The sequence below is a fragment of the Hyperolius riggenbachi genome, chromosome 8, assembly GCF_040937935.1.
Source record: "Hyperolius riggenbachi isolate aHypRig1 chromosome 8, aHypRig1.pri, whole genome shotgun sequence".
Lineage (NCBI taxonomy): Eukaryota > Metazoa > Chordata > Amphibia > Anura > Hyperoliidae > Hyperolius > Hyperolius riggenbachi.
In genome coordinates this window covers 229,313,510-229,333,918 of record NC_090653.1, presented here as the reverse complement: position 1 = coordinate 229,333,918, position 20,409 = coordinate 229,313,510, and the positions used below count along the sequence as shown (strand labels likewise).

Below are 20,409 nucleotides of genomic sequence, written 5' to 3'. Positions count from 1 at the left end.
CCCAGAACTACTCAGATCACAAGAAGACATCAGAGTGACGCAATGAGAGACCTTTTCAACATCAGCATTAAAAAGTTTGTTTTCAAAGTTAAATTGATCAGACATTGGAATTTTATGTCAAAGCAAGTAGTGATGAGTGATGGTAGGAGTTTTCATGAAATTTGCGGGTGCCACTGTCTTATTTACTTGAAGTAGCGGTTCAGTTTGTGGTAGATGGTGAAGAAAAACAATACATTAAAACTTAATTTTTAATACATATGCATCTCAATGGTTATCCCCCTATTTCTTAACCCTAGAATGGCAATATTGTCACTATATTTATATACAATTTGAAGATATGGACAGTTTCAAGATAGTTCTTGTATATACCCTAATACTATATATAATCAGGTAGGTGCTATTGCTATAACTAAACTTAATACTGTATACACAACAAAAATACCCTACATGTTTCACCCTAAGATGGGACTTCATCTGGGGTGTATAGATTAAAGTACAAAAGTGATGAGTACAAACATTACAAACACAATCAGAGTGCAATGCCATTCTGATCTGACTGAGACTTAGGGCCCAGTCCAGTTCAAAACCTTTTCTCCTAGGTGTCTCCTAGAAGATACTTTTTCAATTGCAGTGTGCTGAAATATTAGTTAAACACAAGATGAAAAAGTACCAAAAAAATAGGTGAAAAAATACTGTAAATTTTATTTTCTTGCTTGCTGGTGGCTTAAAAGGCATAGACCCATATGCAATTAAAGGGGCATTACAGCGAAAATTGTAAAATTTAAAATATGTGCAAACATATACAAAAAAGAAGTACACTTTTTCAAGAGTAAAATGAGCCATACATTACTTTTCTCTTATGTTGCTGTCACTTACAGTAGGCAGCAGAAATCTGACAGAAGTTACAGGTTTTGGACTAGTCCATCTCTTCATAGGGGATTCTCAGCAAGGCTTTTACTCTTTATAAAGATAGTCCCTAAAAAGGATTTAAACAATGATGCTGGCCAGCCTCCCTGCTCGCTACACAGTTTTTTGGCATTTGGACAGAGCAACTGCCATTCACTAAATGCTTTTGAAAATAACTATATCCCTGAGAATCCACTATAAAAAGATGGACTAGTCCAAAACCTGTCACTTCTGTCAGATTTCTACAACCTACTATAAGTGACAGCAACATAGAAGAAAAGTAATTTATGGCCCATTTTACTCTGGAAAAAGTGTACTTCTTATTTGTATATGTTTTCACATATTTTAAATTTTATAATTTTTCGCTGTAGTGCCCCTTTAACTTTTTCTCCTGACTTTTCTCATAGAAGATCATTTTTCAACCTTTCTTTAAAATAACACTTCACAATTGAAAAAGTTCCAGAAAGTTGGTGAAAAGTAGTGTCAAAATTATTTCGAGCATTTTCTGTCTTGCTGGCTGTTTAAATGGCATTTTATTGACAAGGGTCCATATTATGCAAAGGAGATAATTTTTCATCCTCTCTTTAAAATAATAATAATAATAATAATAAAAATAATTTTTCAGTACCAAAAAAGCACCAAAAAAATAGGTGAAAAGTACTATGGAAATAACTTTGAGCATTTTCTTGCTTGCTGGTAGTTTAAGAGGCAAGGGCCCATATGCAATGCACTTTTTCTCCTTAGTTTTCTCCAAGCTGACATTTTTACACTATGTCAATAAGAAGCCATTTAAACCCCAGCAAGCAAGAAAATACACAAAATCAATTTGAAAGTGCCTTTTTCTACTACTTTTGGTGCTTTTTTTAATTGTGAAATGCTGGAAAGTTATTTTAAAGAGAATATAAAAAATTATCACCTTGTAAAAAACTTAGGAGAAAAAGTGAATTGCATATGGTCAGGTTGTGAAAATATCACCTAGCAGAAAAGTCAGGAGAAAACGTTAATTGCATATGGGCTTAGGTCTCAGTCAGCTCAGAGTGTCATTACATTGATTGTGGTTGTAACTTTGCACTGATCACTTTGGCACTTTATTCTTTACACCCCCGACAAAACCCCATCTTGGGGTGAAACATATAGGGTATTTTTGTTGTGCACGCTAAGTTTAAATATAGGAATGGCACCTATGATACCTAATTATATATCAGGGTATATACAGGAACTAGTTTGGAGCTATCCATATCTTCCAATTCTCTATAAATGTAGTGTGAACATTGTCATGCTAGGAATAAAGAATAGGGGAATCAGGAATACCCATTAAATGCTCATAAAATTATATATAGCTACAGGTTTTATTTGAGTCTCAGGTTTAGTCTAGTCCTTTTGCAAGGAAATGTATTTCTTCTTTTAATTAATCAGCCAACTGTGTGGTAGATGGTGAAGAGTTTTTTTTTTTTTTTTTTAATATGGTTTATTACAAACCAGCATCAGAAACAGGTTTGAGTTTTTCTGATGCAAAAGTGGATATCATAAAATTAACCATAGTATGTATCCATATACATGTAAGTGAGTTTTAGCGATTCTATTAGAAATAAAAGCAATATTCATTAAGCTTTAGTCTTCTAATGGGCCTGAGATGCAACAAGAAGAAAAATGATCTATGCAAATAGCCATAGAAATATATTAAAGTACATTGTACATGAAATTGATTTTACATTACACTTATTTCCACTGGGTAAAAATGTCACTTTTAAATTACAAGTATCATTGATTGACACAACAGTAGGGGGCAAATGCATTAAATAACGGTATAATTGCTATTTGCATAATGTGTAATGCTTGTTACCTAGGTGACGCAGATTGCGCTACTTGCGCAGCACACACTATGTAACTGGCAGATGTAACTGTAAAATTGCTGTGCTCTACCTGCACATGGCAATTTTACTGCTATTTAGTGACTATGCCCCTGTATCAGAAAGGGTAGAAGAAATTCAGTTAATCCTAAATATATGTACTAAATATATTTTTCAATGATGTTTGCATCAACACATTTCATGACCAAGGGCTGACTTCCTCAGAAGAATGGCAAAGCTGTAGGGGAAAAAAAAAAGAAATCCACTTATCAAGTTTAGCCATTAACCCCCCCCCCCCCCCCCCCCCAGTTCATCCAGAGGAAGGAAACAACCTTTACAGGCTATGGAAAATTCCAGATGGCAGTCAGATAAATCCCTGGATCAACTCTGCTGAGATTTACCCAGTAATTATAGCCATGGATGCAACTCAATGCAAGGAAAGGATCTAAGCCCTCTTAAAATGCATATATATATATATATATATATATATATATATATATATATATATATATATATATATATATATATATATATATATATATGTATGTATAATTTGCCATAACTACTTCCTGTAGTAAGATATTCCAGATTGTGACCACTGTTACTGTAAAGAATCCAAAAATCCATCTCCATAGATTGAAAAACTTTTTTCTTCCATACACATATCATGTTCCGTTGTCCTTTGTACATGCCTAAGGACAAATAGCTCATCTGCCAAGCTTTTGTATTGCACTATGATGTATTTACACGTTATTCAGGTTACCTATCAGCAGGGCCGGTTCAAGTAACAGTTGGGCCCTAGGGCAAAATTAGCCTGGGAGCCCCCCAACAGACACCCCCCGACCAAAAAGCGTCATTAGAGGCCCTCTGTTGCAGCCAAACTTCCCTCCTGGGCCCCAGAGCTGTCTGCTGACCCTCCCCCAATCACCTCCCAACTTAACAGACTCTGCAGAGTCCCTGGAGAGCAACAGTTAACATGGGGAGGGACACCTTGGTGGCCCCTACAGGTTCTGGGGCCCTGGGGCAGTTGCCTATTTTTTCCTATGGTAGCTCCGGCCCTGCCTATCAGTTGTCTTTTTTCCAAGTTAAACATGCCCAGTTTGTCCAACCTTTCTTAATAATTGAGACCTTCCATCCCTCTGATCAATTTAGTTTCCCGTTTTTGTACTTGCCCCAAACTGTATCCTATACTCCAGATGTGGCCTCACAAGTGAGTTATACAGAGGGAGTAGTATACTAGCATCTCAAAATTTTTATTTCCCGTTTTATGTATTCCAGAATTGTATTTGCTTTAGCAACTGCTGCTTAGCATTGTATATGGTTACTTAACTTGTTATCAACCACTATTCCCAAGTCTTAATCCAAGTCTGATGTTCCCAGCTGTATGCCAATTATTTAATATGGTGCTCTACCGTTGGTATGTCCAAGTTTTACAACTTTACATTTATCAACATTAAATGTAATCTGCTATATGCCTGCCCATATGGTTATGTTGTCAAGGTCCGGTTGTCACTATCCTGCTTAGTGTTGATAATTCTGCATAATTTTGTATCCTCTGCAAAAATAGCTACATTACTCTATATCCTATCTACTAAATCAATGAATTTTAATAAACCATCTAAATGTCTGGTACTAGTCCCCATAGACTTACAGTACATCACCTTAAAGCAGAATGAAACCCAGCATTTCTTCTTTGCTCTGAAAAGTTATTTACAGCATATTATATACAACCATCATTTTTTTTTCACTAGAACAGCATTCAAAGGGTTACACACAGGGCTGGAAAGTTCAGTGCAGAGAAATGTGGACACATCCGTGTAGATAATGTTATCTTGTGTTTACTTAAATGTACCAAGTGAGGAATGTGACACATTCTCTGACTGTTGAGAAGCTCCTGGACACAGACAGAAACTCAAAGCATTTCTGCCTTCAATACATAATGAATAAAACCAGTTATGAATAAAATGTAAAGTCAGCTCACTAAGCAGAAAACAGTACTTTTGGGAACATATAATTTCTAAATGAATAATATCTATGCACAAATGCAAATATGATAACCGTATGGCATATAAAACGTAGGAAAACATGTTTTTATTGAATATTATGTCCGGGTTTTATACCGCTTTAAGCCATCAATCTAGCAAACCTAGACACAGGAAATCTGATTTGTGCAGATTTCTGGCTAAACCCTGCACTAGTGAAACACAACAACAGATAAGAATTATGGGAAATTTTCAATACCAAACCATGTACTGTTGCCGTGGTTTCAAGCTTGAACTTTTTTTTGTTTGCCAGTATTAGAAAGTTGTTGCAGCTGCAGATTACAATGGAAAGACAATGCTTGAGATCATTAAAATATAAAATGGTTTGTATTGCTTTTGATGTAGGTCTTCCTCTATGGGAAATTTCCACAGCAATAGAATAATCCTCACAGCATGAAGCAACATTGTGAACATTTCAAGTAGGCCATTTTCATTTACCAATTTGATTATAATGCTGACTTGCATTACAGTGTGAACACAAATCCAGGCAGAAATTCTTCCCTAGTCCTTTGCCAGCCCTAAGCAGCAGAACTTGGTTCCGTGCTTGTACAACCTCCTTAAAAGGCAACTGAAGCAAGAGGGATATGGAGGCTGACATATTTATTTCCTTTTTAACAATGCACATTGCCTGACTGTCTTGCTGATCCTCTGCCTCTAATACTTTTAGCCATAGACCCTGAACAAGCATGCAGATCAGGTGTTTCTGACTTTATTGTCAGATCTGACAAGATTAGCTGCATGTTTGTTTCTGGTGCGATTCAGACTCTTCAGCAGCCAAATAGATCAGTAGGGCTGCCAGGCAATGTGTATTGTTTAAAAGGAAATAAATATGGCAGTATCCATATTCTTCTCACTTCAGTTCCCCTTTAAGTAAAGGTGAATAAATCTGCTTTAGGGCCCATTCACACTTAAAAGTGCAAAACACCGGCGTTTTGCGGGAGTGATATTTCCATGATTTCACGTGGAAAAATCACTGGACACAGCAGCGATTTTTTCGGCGATCGCGTTTAGCGCTTCCATAGCACTGAAACGCGATCGCTGGGAAATCGACTGAAAATGGTGCAGGCTACAAGCTTGCGTTTGGCGATTTGAGTTAATCGCCGTCGATTAACGCAAATCGCCCAAGTAAGAATGGGCCCATAGAGTATTATAGCATTAGGATCCTAATGGGGCTTCCCTCGCTACTTTGTGGTCCCCCCGAAGATTAGTGACAATGCATTGCTGCTAATCACACTAAAGCCGCGCAGCTCCTCTTATGTGCGCGCAATGGCTGACTAAGCCCGCAGTAGCATGCGCGGCCATTGCATGCACTTAAACCAGGAAGAGGAGCTGTGCGGCGCCTGGTGTACAGGGGGGCCGCACTCAGCAATGGAGTCTTGGAACGACCAAGGGAAGCCTCATTATGATTCTGTGGCTTCCCTTTCTAAGTGGTAAGAGTAAGATTTGCTTTAAGGCCCTGTTCACACTGGGGATCACAAAATTGCTAGTGTTTTGCAGGTTTTTTTCTTTGCAGTTTCTCTGCTGGACATTTCCGCGATTTGTAAGCAGTTGCCATTCAATTTTTTTTTTTTTAATATTTGAACCGCAAACGCTCCAAAATCATGGAAAAGTGCTGCATGCACCGCATTTTCGTTTTCCACGAATTACCGGCGATCACTGCAGTGAGATCACTGCCATATACATTAAATTACACTAGCGCTTTTCAAAGGGGTAGCAATTGCAGGCGATTCGGAAAACTGTGGAAAACGCCTGTAAATCAACCCAGCGTGAATGGGCCCTGAAGGATAAGTGTACTACTTACAATTATAAATATCCTAGATTAACCCCAAACTGCTCCTTGAACAATAAAGTAATTTTAACACATTACTAATTTTGCTCCGGAGAAAAGATCTGAGACCCCTTTAACTGACTGTATTTTACACACCAGTACATTTCCCCATTGCCAGTAGTCTGATCACTATATCCTTTTACATGCCATGCTGTGACTGCATCTCCTGCTGCCCTCCAGACTACTCATTATTGGCTCTCTTAACATTACTATCCTATCCTTTATCTGGATCCCATTTATGTGATCATTTATCTGCATGGCAGGCCAGATCTAGGAATATGCAGGAAAGAGTTGGATAACATAAAGCATAGTTTAGGGTAATAAATGGATACCAGATTACAGATATGGGATTCAGATCACAGATAGGTTTTATTTAGCAACTCAATAGTGGGGAGTCTGACCCTTCAGTGAAAATGTTAGGCCAAAATGTTCGGGGCTGGTGCCCCCAAACTCTGCCACTGTGCCCAGATTGTCTGCCTCCTTCATAGTGTCCGGCAGGAATACATATAAAAAAGGCAGCAGCAAAAAAGGGCGCCATATGTAGCCGATCCGTGAGCCACTGCACAGCAGCAGCGGCCCTGTCCTGCAGATCAGAGAGCCTCTGCAAGGCAGCAGTGTCTCTCTCAGTGGCTTGCCGATCAGGTGCCTGATGAGCAGCGGCTCTGTCCGTGAGTAGGCTTGCTAGGAAAGCCAGTGAGAACAGTGCCTCTGTCTGTGCGGAGACTCACTGCCGATATGGGGTTAACATACCATACTCATTTACCGCCCTTGTATCGCCATAGTCGGTAATTATATGGGCTATGGCAGCACCCAAATTAACAACCCTTTTTACCTGCTGCGGTCAGGTACACCCTAGAGACAGACAGCGAGCAACAATGTGCACCTGCCAGGGAGGTGGACATACATGATTGAAAGTCCTGCGCCACTCAGCTGTACTAGTGCAGAGCTTCTGTCTTCTTCCCTCCCCGCATGGTGCGCGCTGCCCGTACTAAAGGGTTGTCCCAACCTATTTCCATACGCCACCACATCATCAGTAATTAAAGAGATGCAAGGTTGTGGATCAGGTATGTCCACCTCATGGCCAGCTTACCCCGACTGCCCCTGGGGCCCCTGCACAATGTGTGGCTGTATTGTAATAACTCACCTGTCCCGGCACGCTGCTCTGTTTGTGGTCCATCTTCAGCCCCGCTGAAGATGGAGCAGGAACTAAGCAGTGCGCCGGGACAGGTGAGTTACTATAGTGCAGATACACATCATGCAGGGGCCCCGGGGATTGGGAGCAGTCGGGGGGGAGACCACCTAATGGGTTGGGTCCGGTGGTGTACGGGTGCTCGGCAGTAGTCGGAGCCCCAGAGGCAATTACCCCCTTTGCCTTAATGGCAGCGCTGGCCCTGCAGGTAAGTAGTTATAGCACCCGCAGCCCTGGTCACCCCTGTGGCTACAAGGGCTACACCTACAGCAGTTATGCCTCTGTGGAATACATAGTTGGGCTTTAAATTGAAGGTGGAATTACACTTTAACATAACTAAAACTGGCTCATGTCATCTAGCTTTTCTCCTAAAAGTCACCTGCACAAAAAACAGATAATCATCTCAGTTATGAACAGGATCACCCAAAAGAGCACAGAGCTCGAACTTTCCCTTTCTCTGCACTGCAGCAAAAACAATGTTCCCCTCCTCCCGATGAAAGCTAGACCCCCTCCTCTCTGTGAATAGGCTTTCTACTGCACTTATTAACTTTCCCAGCCACATCGCACCACATTAGCCCTGTGAATGTAACTTGAATAGCAGCAGCGTTTAGTATCCCGGCGTCTCCAAGACAAATATGTGAAACCCTCCTTGCCTTTCATTTCTTAGATCTAAGATCCCATTTCCCTGTGCGGCCAAGTTTTTCATTAATTGAATAGCACACAAAACTTGCATAGAAATTAAACCGAGATCAGTAGTTCTGCATACATCTCAGTGTCGTAAAATTTTAATTTAGCGATGAAGATGTTCCGAGGCTGACGGATGGTAACCCATCTGTATTGGACAGAAGACAGTGGGCGCCATTTTCTGCATCCCACAGAGAATTATAAGAAAGACCACTTCTCAAAGTGTACCTTTGCATTCATGATTTATACATCAAGATTTCAAGTTTCAAGATTCTATGCCTGGCCTATAAATCTGTGCACAAAGCCTGCCCTACCTACATCTTGGAGCTTGTTCACAGGAATTCACCAAGCCATCCCCTGGTCCTCCAATGACCTTTGCCTAACTGCTCCCTGCATTTCCCACTCCCATGAGCGCCTGCAGGATTTCTCAAGAGCTGGAACACCCTTTCACCGCCCATCAGACTTGCCACCTTCTTCACACATTCAAGCAAGCCCTAAAAACCACCTCTTCAAGATGGCCCACCGACTAACTACTACACAATAACTCTCTACGGAATACTTATTCTACAGCCAGGGTTGCATCTAAGGTTTTGATGGCCCCAAGCAGCCCCATGATTTGAGCCCACATGAGCTGCTTGGAGCCACCGAAACCTTAGGTTTTACTTAATATTTGGCCATCATGTCTACAATCTTTCATTTTTTGATATCCACTTCCAGGGGCGTTGCTAGCCCCAAAGATCAGTGGCACGTGCCCCAGATCTATTCTGCGGTGCTCCGGATGTCCCCCAGGCAGAGTCAGCTGTGATGTCTCAATGGCGGGTATGCTGGAAGCTGTGGTGCATCAATCAGGGGTGTGCTGGGTGCTGTTGTTCCTCTATGTGGGCTTACTGGGTGCTGTGGTGCCATGCTGGGTGCTGTGATGCCTTTATGGGGCATGCAGGGAGCTGTGGTTCTTCTATGGGGGCATGCTTGGAGTTATGGTGCCTCAATGGGAGGCCTGAGGGAGCATGGGAGGGGGTCCACTAGAAGGTCAGGGAATGCTATGGGGGGGACTGGTGGCAGGCCAGCCTGTCCATCAGGAAGCCAGAACAGCCAGAGCAGAAGCCGGGTATCTTTGCCTTTTTATATTTAAGTGACACTGCCTATTTATGTGATATGCTGCGTTTTGTGTGTGTGTGTAAATGGAGAGGGGAGCTTCATCCAACATTTTGCTGGGCAGGCCTACTTAGACCTATGTTAAGTTCATGTAAATTTGGCTTCACCCATGACCACACACATTCTGGTACATGGCCACACCCATTTTACGGCTAGAGTGCCCGAGAGTGTCCCGGATCTCTTAGGATCCTAGCAACACCCCTGCCCACTTCTGTGTTTTCTGGGTTCCTACCAACACCAACCCTTTTAGACTTTAAGAGGACAGCTGGGTAACATTTGTTGATGTATTATTTTATTCTAAGAAACTTAATTTATGATATGGAATAGGATATGGTGGTAAGGGTTGGGGGTAGACATGGTTTGTCTTGTTTTGGGATCCAAATAGGTCACCAGTGATCACAAGGACTATGTAGGGAATGTATGTGAGTGCCATACATGCTGAAGAGAGTCCACAGTCAGCACTATCCATACACAGTATGTAAATAGCACTACTACAGGGTCCTGTAATGATCTGCTCAGCTGCCTGTGCATGCAGGCAGCTTTTTGAACATTGTTTAGGTTTGCATGCTGCAGGACTCTGGAAAGAAGAGCTTTTGTCAGTTTTGCAGCTTGTGCTTGCTGAGGAATTTGCATACGTTGTCATGCAAATTGCCTGGCCACATTCATTGGAGGCGTGTACTATAAGTACTATGTGTTTCCCACAATGCTTCGCTGGTCATAAGGATTCAGTCCTGTGTAACACTCCTGGAGGAGTGTCAGCCTTGCTCTTTGTTTGAAGATCAGCTTAGAGTAATTCCTGGAAAACTGCACTAGGCAGGTTTCCTTAGTGCAGTTAGGATTGCTTATCTGTTTGTTTGTTCTGTTGCTATTGTCCTGTCCCAGCGGTGGTCGACAGGAAATGGTTCTGATCTCTGTTCTTGGAGTATAGCTGGTGCAGCGGTTGCTACCAGCTATCTCTTCTGATCTGTCTCACTTGGATCGCACTAGCATCTTGCGCTAGCGCTGTGGATCCTTCTGTTCTGTCTCCTTGGATCGTGCTAGCCACTTTCCGCTAGTGCTGTGGATCCTTATGTTCTGCTACTCTGTCTGCCTGGATCGCACTCGCCTAGCGCTAGTGCTGTGGATCCTTCTGTTCTGCTACTCTGTACCTGGATCACACTAGCATCCTGCGCTAGTACTGCTATAGATAAATTGCGGTCGGTCTGGCAGAGCAGAGCCTAATTGTGCGTCGGCCTTAAAGAGAACCCGAGGTGGCTTTGTATAACGTTAGTGGGGCACAGAGGCTGGTTGGGCACACTAACACCAGCCTCTGTTGCCCCATGGTGTGTGTCAAAGACCCCCCTTCTCGCCGCTATACCCCCGCAATGCTGGCGACACGCAGCGTGTCGCCAGCACAATGTTTACCCTAGCGCTGTCTGTCAGCGCCGCTCTGCCGCCTCCTCCGCATCGCCGCTACCCGCCCTCGTCCCTTCCCTCACGCTGATTGGAGGGAAGGGACGAGGGCGGGTAGCGGCGATGCGGAGGAGGCGGGGGAGCGGCGCTGACAGACAGCGCTAGGGTAAACATTGTGCTGGCGACGCGCTGCGTGTCGCCAGCACTGCGGGAAGGATAGCGGCGAGCAGGGGGGTCTTTGACACACACCATGGGGCAACAGAGGCTGGTGTTAGTGTGCCCAACCAGCCTCTGTGCCCCACTAACGTTATACAAAGCCACCTCGGGTTCTCTTTAAGTATACTCCAATGTCGTTTTACAATTCTTTCAAATTCACGATATTGCTGATTAAAGCCAGTCACAAATGGCACAGACTCCATGTCTCTATCTCGATTTTTTCTAGTGAAGGTTTGTGTCCTATCACCTATATTATAATTATTCTTTTAGACGGATAGCATAGACTGTTGTTTATTCATGCTGTTTCAATGCTGTCTATTAATGCATACAGTGCAGGTGAGCAGAGCTTGACTTGCATATCTGCTTGACAGCCACAACAAGTTTTATATGTGTATACATAAGAAAGGTCTTCTTTAGGCTTGATACAATAAATACTGAATGAACTGAAATGTTCCTTATGCAGAATGGCATGCCACGCTATATGTGGATTATATGTAGAATTGCATTGATTGACTCTCCCTAGGCTTCCTAAATGTGTAAAGGAGGAGTCACCTCCCAGTAGGCGGCCTCTGCAGCATTAAATTCGGACGCACACGTCACTCCGTGTAGCCCCTGATGAGTTGCTAAGCAATGAAACGCGTAGGGCGGAGCCACGGAGTGACGTCATCACGCTTGGACGCAGGCTGGGATACCGGTACACCGGCTTGGCGTCTCAGCGGCTTTTACCTAGACGCATGGTAGATACAACATTGGGGGTCTCTCTGGCTGCCTTATGGGAGCGGAATCCGCCTACTGTTACAGTGTCACCTGCGCATTTTTGTTTTTAACCTTTTATCAATAAAATAGAATCACACTATTGGAAGCTGGTCTTCCTGTGTGTTTTTTACCACTACTGCAGCCCTGAGAGGACGGAAACTCAGATCCAGATCCGGACCGGATAGCAGAGGAGCAAGGCGGTGGCTGATAGCTTAGAGGGCGGCGGGGGGCCATACACCCCGAATGCGCTAAGTGGTCTGGTGGCAGACCCCAACATCCGGTGAGTGGACTCCTGAAGGGGGGCATGGTACATCCTCTGTTACATGTTTGTCTGTCGGTGGTTAGTTAGGTGTTCTTGTCTCTATTGTGCTTATCACGTGGAGACCGCGCATAAACGCGTGCACTGTTGCGAATGAGTGCGGTGTTCGCATTCAGTTAGCGTTTGTTATTTTCCGTATCTCCTCATTGTATGATTTGCTGTGCCTTTGCTATCCTCGTATTCTGTTCTGATCTGCCTTGTGTCACTTTTGGCAATCGCCTTTCTTGCGGTTGCATTTCTGTTTCGTATCTGCTGTTGTGTGTGCGCTGTCGCGGGGTGGCGACTAGATTGGCGCACACACATACAACCTGTCCCTTTGCTCGTTCTCATTCGCAATCGCTTCTCTTGCGATTGCGTTCTGCGCTTCATACAATTCCTGTCTGGCATCTGTGGAGGTACAGAGGATTGGTTCCTCTGCACTCCTCATCGCCATCTGCCGTCAGGAATTTCCCTCTATGGGTGCGTAGCCCCTATTGCTGGGTTCCTGCAATTATACGCTTGTGGAGGATTTCTGCCGTATCAGCGCACGCGTTGTGCGCTGATCACGGAGAAAGTTCCATAATCGTTACAGTTCCTCATGTTAAACAGAAACTAAAATAAAATACCCTCCCTAGCTTGCATGTTACCGTGTTGTGCATTCAGGAGGAATAAAACTCTAGTTGCAACCTTTCTATGAGGTGAAGTGCACTGCTCCTTGGCTAATTGCTCCCCCAGCACAGTGACAGGCTTGAAGCTATACAGCTAATTATGGTGCATTCACTACTACTATTCCAAGTAGTTCCAAGCAAATTAAAGTTTGTTTTGACTTATTCGATTTATTTTACTGAAATTAAAATGTTAAAACATTTATTTAGAAAAATGTATTGGTGTCAACTGATGTTACTAAATTAATGCTTTAAAGGGAAACTGAGGTGAGAGTTATACAGATACTGCCATATTTTTTTTTTAATTTTAATTAATAACAGTTGCCTGACTGTCCTGGCATCCGTGGCATCTGAATCTCACACCTGAAACAAGCATGTGGATAATCTAATCAAACTTCACTCAGAGCACCTGATTTGTATGCTTGTTCAGGGACTATGGATAAATATATTAGAGGCAGAGGATCAGCAGGACAGCAAGGCAATTTGCATTGTTTAAACCTGAAGCAAAAGTAAACCTATGAGATATTGAATTGTATATGTAGTACAGGTAAGATTTAGAACACTAGTAGCAAAGAAAAGAGTCTCATATTGTTTTCCAGTACAGAAAGAATTAAAAAACTTCAGTTGTTATCTATGCAAAAGAGCTTATCTGAGTTATTCGTCCCAGTCCTATTTTCTGTTTCTGTGCACTTGAAAATGTGATGCACACTGTACAAGAACTCAAGAAGGTCTGTAATATGTGAACCCGAGCTGAGACGCCTCCCCTTCCAAGCTAAGCACTGCTGCTTCTGGCATTAAAGTGAACCTCCGGACTAAAAATCTACTCAGAAGAACTGAAAAGGATTGGTGTTTCTTAAACAGTTTCACAGCATCAGAACTTTATTTTTCTTACCAAAGCATAATTTTTAGCTGCATTTTTAGCTAAGCTCCACCCATCAAAAGAAAACTGCCTGGGCTATTTTCCCTGATGCTGTACAAAGCATGATGGGATTTCCTATGTTGTTATTCACATTGCCTAGCAACTGGGAGAGGTGATCAGCACACAGGACAGTTGGAACTGTGTCTCATGCTCCCTGTCACCTCCTTTCAACCAAAAAGATGGCTGCCCTCATGAAATCAAACATTTGCCTGTTCTTTTAAAACAGTGTGGATAAGAGATTATATTACCTATCTACACTAATTAACATAACTGATGTAACTTAATGACAGTATGCTTGTTTAGGCTGAAGTTCCTCTTTAATCTCTACTCCTGATATTCTATTCTTATGATCTGAAATAGAAGAAATAGTATTGTCTTAATAGACCCAAAGCACGGGTTCCAAACCCCTTTGCTTGCGATGGAGCCATTCTGTGGCCCTGTCTGTCTCTGGAGCATCCCTGGGCGTGGTGATGTCATTGGATATTGTTGTGCTAGGAAACAGTCAGGATTGCTAGGCATGGGAATGTTTGCATGGGGAGTAGGGGTGGGTTGAGTGCAATCACTAAAGAGAAGAGATTGGCAGGGGTAGAGCTGCACTCATGGACGTCCACTCCCATGGCAGCGGCTCATAAGAAAATGGGGGTGAAGCCTACAAGAAAAGTTGATTTGGCACCACACCTTGTCAGACTCATAACTGTGTGGCACAACATATGTAGGGTACATCTGAAAATGGCGCAGGGAGAAAAATGGTGCACCGTTCTGCCGATAAATGTATCATAAAACGCTATTTACCGTTTTAATGTAAATACAATAAAACGGTAAATTTCGTTTTATGCTACATTGATTGCAGAGCGGTGCGCCATGATAAACATGCAGGGCTAGTATTAGGCAGCGGGGGCTGGGGGAGAGAGGCAGCGGGACACTAGAGGGCATAGGCATCGGATGTATGCAGAGGCATACGTTACCTTGTCCTGGGCCGGCGATCGCTCCTTCCGTCCGCTCCTTCCATTCGTTTGCTGTAGTCCTGCAGCTGGCCAATCACCATGGGGAGACTGAAGCCACATAGTGATTGGCCTGCTGAAGGACTACAGTAAACGAATACAGTGGTGTGAAAAACTATTTGCCCCCTTCCTGATTTCTTATTCTTTTGCATGTTTGTCACACTTAAATGTTTCTGCTCATCAAAAACCGTTAACTATTAGTCAAAGATAACATAATTGAACACAAAATGCAGTTTTAAATGATGGTTTGTATTATTTAGTGAGAAAAAAAACCTCCAAATCTACATGGCCCTGTGTGAAAAAGTGATTGCCCCCCTTGTTAAAAAATAACTTAACTGTGGTTTATCACACCTGAGTTCAATTTCTGTGGTCACCCCCAGGCCTGATTACTGCCACACCTGTTTCAATCAAGAAATCACTTAAATAGGAGCTATCTGACACAGAGAAGTAGACCAAAAGCACCTCAAAAGCTAGACATCATGCCAAGATCCAAAGAAATTCAGGAACAAATGAGAACAAAGTACTGTAATTGAGATCTATCAGTCTGGTAAAGGTTATAAAGCCATTTCTAAAGCTTTGGGACTCCAGCGAACCACAGTGAGAGCCATTATCCACAAATGGCAAAAACATGGAACAGTGATGAACCTTCCCAGGAGTGGCTGGCCGACCAAAATTACCCCAAGAGCGCAGAGAAAACTCATCCGAGAGGCCACAAAAGTCCCCAGGACAACATCTAAAGAACTGCAGGCCTCACTTGCCTCAATTAAGGTCATTGTTCATGACTCCACCATAAGAAAGAGACTGGGCAAAAACGGTCTGCATGGCAGATATCCAAGGCGCAAACCACTTTTAAGCAAAAAGAACATTAAGGCTCGTCTCAATTTTGCTAAAAAAACATCTCAATGATTGGCAAGACTTTGGGGAAAATACCTTGTGGACCGACGAGACAAAAGTTGAACTTTTTGGAAGGTGCGTGTCTTGTTACATCTGGCGTAGAAGTAACACAGCATTTCAGCAAAAGAACATCATACCAACAGTAAAATATGGTGGTGGTAGTGTGATGGTCTGGGGTTGTTTTGCTGCTTCGGGACCTGGAAGGCTTGCTGTGATAGATGGAACCATAAATTCTACTGTCTACCAAAAAATCCTGAAGGATAATGTCCGGCCATCTGTTTGTCAACTCAAGCTGAAGCGATCTTGGGTGCTGCAGCAGGACAATGACCCAAAACACACCAGCAAATCCACCTCTGAATGGCTGAAGAAAAACAAAATGAAGACTTTGGAGTGGCCTAGTCAAAGTCCTGACCTGAATCCTATTGAGATGTTGTGGCATGACCTTAAAAAGGCGGTTCATGCTAGAAAACCCTCAAATAAAGCTGAATTACAACAATTCTGCAAAGATAAGTGGGCCTAAATTCCTCCAGAGCGCTGTAAAAGACTTGTTGCAAGTTATCGCAAACGCTTGATTACAGTTATTGCTGCTAAGGGTGGCCCAACCAGTTATTAGGTTCAGGGGGCAATTTCTTTTTCACACAGGGCCATGTAGGTTTTGAGTTATTTTTCTCACTAAATAATAAAAACCATCATTTACAACTGCATTTTGTGTTCAATTATGTTATCTTTGACTAATAGTTAACGGTTTTTGATGAGCAGAAACATTTAAGTGTGACAAACATGCAAAAGAATAAGAAATCAGGAAGGGGGCAAATAGTTTTTCACACCACTGTAGAAGAAGTGAAGGAGAGGAGAGAAGGAGCAATCGGCGGCCGGGACAAGGTAATGTATGCTTCTGCACACATCCTCCCCCGACGCCTATGCCCTCCAGTGTCCCGCTGTCTCTCTCCTCCCCCGACTCCCCCTGCATTTTTGAACACTTATAACGCTATTTAGCGTTATAAGTGTAAGGCACACTGCCTGCGCCATTTTTTAACCCTTATAATGCTAAATGGCGTTATATAATGTAAGTCTATGGGGCGCCCTTTGTATTCCCCTGGCGCTGTGCACCATTATTAACTGTCACGACATATGGATAATACACTAAATACTTAAAGCGGACATAAACTCAGCGCTGCGTAATATGTTGGCACTTTATAAATACAATAAATAATAATAATAATAATAATAAACTCTTACACAGCACACAATAAAAAGTCCTTATTCCATGTATAGGATATAGGAGTGTATGCAATAAACTGCATTAAAAGAGTACTGTAGGGGAGTAGGGGGATAGAGAGTTGAACTTACCTGGGGCTTCTAATGGTCCCCCGCAGACGTCCTGTGCCTGCGCAGCCACTCGCAGATGCTCCGGTCCCCACCTGCAATGCACTTCCGGAATTTCCGATTTTAAAGTCGGAAAACCACTGCGCCTGCGCGGCTGTCTCCTCGCTCCTGCTGACGTCACAGGGAGTGTACTGCGCAGCAGAGCCGGGACAAGGTACTCCAGCACCCAAGGCTGAGACACCAAAGTGCGCCCATCCATCCCTCCCACCCCAGCCATCAAACACTGATTGCTATTAGACTAAGAGGGCCACAGGGCCCACAACCTCCCCAACACCTTAATATCTATTTATCTGGCTTGCAGTCACTGCTATGTATCCCCTTTTCTTATTTCTTTCTGCTTCAAACACAATTAGGAATGACAGCTGAATGAATTGTGCGCCCCCTCCTACTCTGCACCCTGAGGCTGGAGCCTCTCCAGCCTATGCCTCAGCCCAGCCCTGCTGCGCAGACCCAGTACGGTCTTGTGCCTGAGCAGTACGTTCCTGGTGACGTCAGCGGGAGTGAGAACATGGCCACGCAGGCGCAGTGGTTTTCCGACTTTAAAGTCGGTAATTCCAGAAGTGAACCGGAGGCGGGGACCGAAGCATCGGCAAGTGGCTGCGCGGGCACCGGGCGTCTGTTGGGGACTGTTAGAAGCCCCAGGTAAGTTCAACTCTTTATCCCCCTACCCCCGACAGTACTCCTTTAAGAAGAATTACATGTGTAAAGTCTTACTCACAATGAGTACAGCGTAATGCATTGCATGTAATGTATTGCATTTTGCTTTACTCGTCGTGTGGTAAAACTTTACGCACACTAGTCTGATTAACACAGTTAAGTGCATACACCCCATAGTTGCTTTATGCACTGCAATCAATGTACTCTGTGTTTGTTTAGCTGTCTTATCAATAGATGCGAATAAACTGCAGGAGTTCTGCCCAGGCTGTCTCCTCATACATAAACACTACGGCATAAACCCTTTTAATGCCCCCCTGGTTCAACCAAGTTAAAACTTCAGAGTTTTTTATGATTTCCATAAGCAATTCTATTCTCATAAAGGTTAGCATGCTATAACAAATCTTATAGCGCAGAGATGAAGTTCAGAGTTTAGTTCCACGTTAAATGCCTTCTTAAAGAGGAACTGTCGCAAAAATCTTAAAGTTTAAAACACATACAAATTAGAAGTACATTTCTCCCTGTAACGATCGGTGTCAGCACACAGAGAGAATCTAATTATTGATTGATATACACCCGATTATTGATGATCTGCAGAATCACCGATAATCCAAGTATGACTAACCTCTGGACACCTATATAGTGTGAGTGTTTGGTGCAACAATAATGACTTAGAGTTGGACCACCCGAGGAGCAGGTGGTCTTTGGCAGTATGGGCGATACCGCCCTTTGGGAAGTGCAAGAACCTTCCAGCAGCCTAAGACCTCCGAAGGGGTGGAGCCCCAGACTGAAAGTAGGAAGCACCTGTGAGTGAGTGACACCTGAAAGGTGGATGTCACTAGCAGGTCTGGAGACTATCTCTAATGGAGAGAGATAGCTCTCAAGGTCGGGCAAGCCGGGTCGGCAACACACGGACAGACAAAGTACAGAGACAGAAGGCTGATTCGGTATCCAAAGGCAGGCAGGGTTGGCAACAGATAATCAGATATGCGTAGGTACCGAATCAGAAAGCAGAGGGATAGTCAGAAATGCAATAGGTCATAACAGATATCAAAACAATGCCTAGTCTTGTGTGTGAGGTCAGTGGTCTCAACACCCTGGAACTAGTCTGCAGTATAATCTGATGGAACACAGTATCCCTAGTCTTGGGTGTGAGGTCCGTGGTCTCGACACCCTGGAACTAGTCTGGAGTATAACACAAAGATAATACAGAGTCCCTAATCTTGGGTGTGAGGTCCGTGGTCTCAACACCCTGGAACTAGTCTGAAGTATAACAGAATGATAACACAGAGTCCCTAAACTTGGGTGTGAGGTCCGTGGTCTCGACACCCTGGAACTAGTCTGAAGTATAACACAATAATAACACAGAGTTCCTAATCTTGGGTGTGAGGTCCGTGGTCTCGACACCCTGGAACCAGTCTGAAGTATAACACAATAATACACAGAAGTAATCTGGCTCAGTGTGAATTCCCAGGTCCTCCTGGTTCTAACACACTGTAGGATCTGACTAAGGTCTGAGTGCTTTCACGTAAGTGTTCGCAACGGCAGACAACCTGAGACTGACCAGCAGTAACTATATATAGAGCGGCGCTCTCCGGCGCCACCCATCAATGATCAACCAATAGTCACTTGCTCTGAGGTCAGCTGACCAACCTGGTCAGCTGATCCCTCCTTGGTTGTCATAAAGGTTCTGCCTCTCAGCGCGCACGCGCATATTCCTCAATCTGTGTGAACTAACAGACCCAGCCACACCAGACTCACGCTGCTGCGTGCAAACCGCCGCGCTGGACGCGGAATCAGCCGCCTTGCTGTCAGTACACACGGCGGCTTTTCCGTGTTCTATTACACTCCCCGAGTAAAATGAGCCATAAATTACTTTCCTCCTATGTTGCTGTCGCTTACAGTAAGTAGTAGAAATCTGACATCACCGACAGATTTTGGACTAGCCCATCTCTTCATGGGGGGTTCTCAGGGTTTTCTTTATTTTTAAAAGCACTTAGTGAATGGCAGTTGCTATGTCTAACTGTCAAAATAGTGTGCAGCGAGCCAGGGAGGCTGGCCAGATTCTTTGTATTAATCATTTTCAGGTATTGTCTTTATAAAGAATAAAGGCCATGCTGAGAATCCCCCATGAAGAGATGGACTAGCCCAAAATCTGTCGGTAATGTCAGATTTCTACTACTACTACTAGATTTACTGTAAGTGACAGCAACATAGGAGAGAAGTAATTTATGGTTCATTTTACTCAGGAAAAAATGTACTTCTTATTTGTATGTGTTTTAAATTTTAAGATTTTCTTTAAATTGAAATTTTGGGAGGATGGAGTGTCTGTATAGTATTAATAGATACAATATATAAAATATAATAAAGGTCTTATGTGCCCTCTCTGACAGATAAGACAACAGTTTAGCTGGTAAAGTTTTATTATTCAAAACACAGATAAACAACACATTTTGCGGGTACTAGCCCGCTTCCTTGGGTCAATACACAGGGTGCTGGTAAAAAAGGGCGCACAGGGATAGTGGACAAAAAGGGCGCCGCCATAGACTGCAATGCAAAATATCGGCTATTCGG

The 20,409-nt window shown here is 43.3% G+C and overlaps 1 protein-coding gene across 2 annotated transcripts in view; it reads right to left on the bottom strand.

The window, feature by feature from the left end:
* WHRN (whirlin) overlaps positions 1-20,409 on the bottom strand; it is a 384,594-nt gene that overhangs the window by 144,945 nt on the left and 219,240 nt on the right. The gene's annotated exons all lie outside the window — the stretch shown is intronic.